Raw genomic sequence first — 6,257 nt, forward strand, 5'->3', positions numbered from 1 at the left:
CATCTCTGCCAAAGTGTGCTACTCCCTCACAAGACTACAACTCCCAGGACTGTGTAGGATGGAGCCAAGGCAGTTAAAGTGGTGTCAAACTGCATTATTTCTACAGTGTAGATGAACCTTTAGGTAATTTCTCAAGCTGTTTTCACCATGACAAGGGAAGCAAAGAAAGTTTGTTTCCCTGCCAATCTTAAAATCTTTCCAGAAAAGACTTGGTGATGCTTTTCTGTTACTGTGAAAAGCAGCTGTGAGCTGGAGCAATCCATGAAGATGCTGTTTCACCCTTTGGCCATAAAGAGGCTCCAACCAGCCTTGATTTGGACTCCAATACTAGAGAAAGTCAGACTGATGGAGGATATTTTGGATTGGTTTGACTCTTTTCCCTGGGGATGTGAGCAGCATCTTTTAAAGCAGTGGAAGCTACCATCTGTTTATATAAACCCTACTTTTTTGGCCAAATAATTTGACTAATGCTGTATTCATGCTCTGGTTACAGAAAGTGATTAATGCTCTTTTTTTTAATTTTATTTTTTTTGAAAGGAATCGTATGTTTCCCAAAAGAAATTTATGTTTAACATAAGTTTTTGTTTTAAAGAGCTGAATTTTATGTGGTCCAGAGCCAGCATAGTGGAGTGGTTTGAGTGTTGGACTATAACTCCGGAGACCAAGGTTTGATTCCCATCTTGACCATGAAACCCACTGGCTGACTTTGGGCAAGTCACACTCTCTCAGCCTCAGGGGAAGGCAATGGCAAGCCTCCTCTGAACAAATCTTGCCACGATAAACCCATGATAGGTTCACCTTAGGGTCTCCATAAAGTGGAAACGACTTGAAGGCTCACAACCAAAAACAAATTTTATGTATGGTAAAAGGTATGTCTTGCAACTTTGTTTTTATGCTTAAAATGCTTTTAAAAATTAATGTTTTTAAATTGATTGCTTATCTGTGTTTAAACAGTTGTGGGGTTTTTTTTTAGCTCCTTTTTAAAAAGTCTACCCTGGAAGCTGCTTTGGATCTCACACTGGAAAAAACACAGGATGTAAATAAATAAATAAATAAACAAATAAGGCATTAATAAAAATTGTTAAAGAAATAATAATAATAATAATAATAATAATAATAATAATAATAATTTGTATCCCACTTTTTGCCAGAATTGGGACTCAGAGCGACTTCACAACATTAAAAAACAGTACAATTAAAAATGCAGAAAAAAGTAAATTAAAAAGGAATTAAATTATTACAATATTATTACAATATCATGTCCCAGTAGACCTAGTTCATTGTAGTTTGCAGAAGAAACCAGAAATGCATCTCAAGGTGCACAATTGATGGATGTTTTTACTATTAAAAAAGGTATTTTGAAAAGCTCAATGTGTTTCAGTCTGAATGTGCTCTAAAAGGCCTTCTCCAACAGCTACATAAAATCAAAGAAAGAGACAATACACAAATGCATAATAAAATAACACATAATATAACATTATATGAAATTATTATTACATATGTATACTGCCTATACTTATAGCCAGCGTGGCATAGTGGTTTGAGCATTGGATTGCGATTCTGAAGACCAGGGTTCGATTCCCCACTCAGCCATGGAAACCCACTGGGTGACCTTGCGCAAGTCACACTCTCTCAGCCTCAGAGGATGGCAATGGCAAGAAAACTTCACCATAGGGTTGCCATAAGTTGGAAGCAACTTGAAGGCACACAACAACAGCAACAAATTCTTCCTGTGGCCTATATGTACTACATGTACTACACTGATCTGATAGTTTAGGGACCAGAATACTGTAATAAAAAAGTGGAACCTGTTGAAAAGTGGATCTTTTTTTAAACTTGGCAATGCAAGACTGAACGCTAGATGGTGCCAAGTTGACTGAAGAGAAATAAAAAAGGACACTGATTAGACTTAGGGCTCATTCCCACTTACAGTTAAACCGGTTTTGGATTTGCCTTCGCTCAGTGTTGGTAAATCAATTCCAAAAGGTCAGTCGTTCCCACTATGCAAGCAGATCTTTTCATTATCCCCTTGTAATCACTTCTTTTTTGGCATGATTGTTGTCCCCACTAGTTTGTGCAGCATCAAAATGCATGTCAATCATCTGGGTGTCATCAGTGACATATGCAGCAACCCGGGCAGCCCAGCTTGGGACCTATGTATATAATTTGCTATAATGATATAATAATTTGATAGATTTCATTAATTGGTTTGGCAAGTACATGCCTCACTATGAGCTGCCGTAAGATTGCCCGGGAAATTGCACGTAGTTGCAAAACCAATGAATTGAATCTTCTATACTTGACTCATTGACTGCAAGTAGTTGCAAAAAAGTTTTTAAAGAATGGGCTGACAGTGCTGTATTGTTTTAAACTGACTGCGTTTAATTGCTTTTTTATCTCTCTAATTGCATTTTGTTTTTAAAGTGCAGATATAACAATTACATGAAGATCAAGGGGATTAAATGAAACACTAACAAGGCTAGATGGGAAGTGCGTGGAAAGCCAAACAAATTTAGGGAGAATGTCAGAGAGGAAATCTGTCCAAGATAGTGAAGCAGCGCATAGATGATGTTTCCGTATGCAAACAAAAATGTAGAAATATATGGGGAAATTGATTTATTAACTTATCATTTGTGTTAATTTAAAAAATCTTTTAAAAGTGTAGATGTAAATTGTTTTAACAATATGAATAATTCTATTTTAATGTTCACTTTTTATATGTTTGTATATGTTTTTTTTTTTAAAAAAACTTGAAAGCAGCCTTGAGTCCCAGTTTTGGGAGAGACAGGATAGAAAGACGTATAATAATAATAATGATAACAACATGTTCAGTACTTTGGACAGCTCCTTTAGGATAAAATACAACCAATTGACTGCCCTATGGATGCCACCATCTGCCATGGCTGTTGACTCTATGGACACGATCCTTTTCTAAAACTGGCAATGCTGAAGAATAAGGCAATTGCTTTATACAAGCAAAGCATGGACTTAAAAGCAGTGAAGGCTGGTGGTGTCCATGTCATCCGGACAGTAAATCAACTCTGGATTTTAGCTTGAACCTTAACTGAATTATTCAAGGTCCTGAATCTATCGCAGGTTGTCCTGACTTGGGCATCTGCCAACAGACAAACAGGTGCTATTCTTGCTAGCAACATGCCCAGATGTTAACAGCTGGACCACTACTGAGCTGAGGATGAGAGTTGTAGACTAAGAAGTGAGGCTTCTCACTGAAGCTGTGATGGTGGTGTCTGGGTAAACTCCTGAAGGTACTTCCCCACCACCTTTCCCTTCTCCTTTTGTGTCGTGTCTTTTTAGATTGTAAGCCTGAGGGCAGGGAACCGTCCAATTAAAAAGATTGTATGTACAGCGCTGTGTAAATTTACAGCACTTTATAAATAAAGGTTAATAATAATAATAATAATAATAATACTTGGGTTTGTTCTTGGTAACTGTAACCAAACAAAGATAAAGCCATACAACCATAAAACCATCCTGTTTGGTTTGTAACACCTTGCCTGATGAAGAAGCCCATGGAGCTTCGAAAGCTTGCAACAAGTATATTGTGCATTTTGGTTGGCAAGTAAAGAGATCACTGATGGATTTTTGTTTGGATTTGTTAAATGGCCAAAACAGCTACCTCTGCAAGATAAAGCCATGTTAGACTGGAATATGAGTATGCAAAGGGATCTTGTAGGACCTTGGAGACCAACGGTGTGAAAGAAGTTTAATTTAATTTAATTTTCATGGCTCCCTATTATGAAATGCTGGGATCTGCAGTTTTGTGAGATATTTAGCCTCCTCTGTCAGAGAGCGACAACAAACTACAAATCCCAGGGTTCCATAGGAATGGGCCATTGCAATCAAAGTGGAGTCAAACTGCATTAATTCTGCCGTGTGGCAGCAGCCCTAGTTTTGGGCTCTGTTATATAGCACAATAGTTCTGAAAATCAAAGAATTAATTATTTCATTTCATTATTTGCCACTAAGAGCAAGGTACTCACTGGTTTTTTAATGGAAGAGAAACCTCTCTAGCAATCTCTAGGTCCTCCAGCACAACTCTATGGTCAACATCAGCTGGAACCTGACCATAGAATGACTCTGGAGGACCCCATAATGCCTAGAGAAGTGTTTTCTCTAGGAATCTTTAGGTCCCCCAGTGTGACTTTAATAGGGTCAACTTCCAGCAAAGTCACCCTGGATGACCTAGCGATTGCTAGACAAAACGCATCAATTAAATCCATGAATAATTAAATCCGTAAAAGTCAAAGCCACAAACGTGGGAGGCAGACGTAACTGCGATTTTTGAACAAATGACTCTCTGTTCTTCGCTACCCCAGAGGGCAAAATTAAGTGATAAAAAGGGAGATTCCAGGGAAATGCAAGTAGCAGATTCAGTTCCGTGATTCTGTGTGATTCAATATGAGGAAGAATGTTTTGAATGATGAAATCCTTCTGGATCAATTCTGTGCAAGCCAGTGGGCTTCTATAGCTAGAGGTCTTCAAGGAAATGCTGAGGAGTCATCAACCATGATTAACTTCTGAGACACATTTAGGTTCTGCCCCGTCCTCCATGAGCTCCACATTTATCTCACTGTATCATGTGGCTTTATTTACACACCCATCTCCTCATGTAAGGCAACCTATAGGATACTTATAGAGGTCTTTCCTCTCTACACGCCCATGAAACTATATATGGTTGGCCCTCCACATTTGCAGCTTTGACTTTTGCAGATTTGACCATTTGCCGTTTTGATGAATATATTCTCTTTAGGAATCTCTAGGTTCCCCAGTGCAACTCTGCCAGAAGTTGACCATAGAGTTGGGCTGGACAACCTAGACCTTCCTAGAGAAAACACTTCTCTGGGCATTTGTAGGTCCTCCAGCATGAGTCTATGGTCAATTTCTGGCAGACGTTGACCACAGAGCTACACTGGAGGACCTGGAGATTCCTAGAGAGGTGTTCTCTCATGTAAAAAGAATAGTGGGTTTTTTCTTTGTGGTTTTCCCACATTCACCGGGTTGTTCACCCCTAACCTCTGAGATTGTTGAGGGAGTGTCTTCCACTGTGGAATAGGCCTTACTGTCAAGAAGCTCCTTTTCCTGGAGCTTGCATCCATTGCTCTGGGTCCTGTTCTCTGGAGCAGCACAATAGAAGCTTGCTCCCTCCTCAATATGACATCCCTTCAAGTGTTTAAACAGGGCTGTCATATCACCTCTCAAGCTACTCTTTTTCAGGCTAAACATCCCCAGCTCCCTAAGTCTCTTCTTAGGGAGAGACTGGATGGCCCTTATGGTCTCTTCCAACTCGATGTTTCTATAAATAATAAATAATAAAAATTTTATTTGTATACCGCCCTTCCTATGATCAGGGCGGTGAACAGCACAGTACAAATACATATATCCATATACAAATACAATAAAACAAACTATTAAAAATGTTAAAACCCCCATCAGCCAGCTACCATTGCTGTCGAAAAGGGGGAGACTAGCTGGAACTTATGTCAGGGAATGCCAAACGGAACAGGAAGGTTTTTAATTCCTTCCTGAATTGGGCCAGGGAGGTGGCCGAGCGGAGCTCTATGGGCAGCGTGTTCCAGAGGGTCGGGGCGATGATGGTATAAGACCTTCTTGTTGTGGAGGCTAGTCTAGCCCCTGGGACCCTCAGTAGTTGCTGCCCAGATGTTCTGAGGGTGCGGGGCGGAATGTATGGGGAGAGACGGTCCTCTAGGTACCCTGGGCCCAAGCCATGTAGGGCTTTATAGGTTATAACCAACACCTTGTATTGTGCCCGGAAGCGAATGGGCAACCAATGCAGATCTTTAAGTACAGGTGTAATATGACTGGCCCTGGAAGTACCAGTGACCAGTCTGGCTGCCATATTCTGTACCATCTGTAGCTTCCGGGTGTGGTACAAGGGTTGCCCCATGTAGAGCGCATTGCAGAAATCCAATCGAGAGGTTACCAGAGCGTGTACTACCGTTTCAAGGTCTCCCTGGGCCAGGTATGGGCGCAGCTGGCAAATAAGCCGAAGCTGATAACAGGTGCTCTTGACCATCGCATCCACCTGAGCTGTAAGGTGAAGCGACGAGTCAAGTAGCACCCCCAGACTGCGCACGGAGTCCTTCACAGGAAGCGTGATCCCGTTCAGGACAGGCGGAACCACCGCCATTCCTGGGCCAGGAGAACCTATCACGAGCACCTCCGTTTTCTCTGGATTCAGACTGAGTCGGTTTTCCCTCATCCAGCCCATTACTGAC

Source organism: Sceloporus occidentalis, unplaced genomic scaffold (genome assembly GCF_023333645.1).
Source record: "Sceloporus occidentalis isolate IW3139 unplaced genomic scaffold, rSceOcc1.0.p SCAF_3, whole genome shotgun sequence".
Classification (NCBI taxonomy): domain Eukaryota; kingdom Metazoa; phylum Chordata; class Lepidosauria; order Squamata; family Phrynosomatidae; genus Sceloporus; species Sceloporus occidentalis.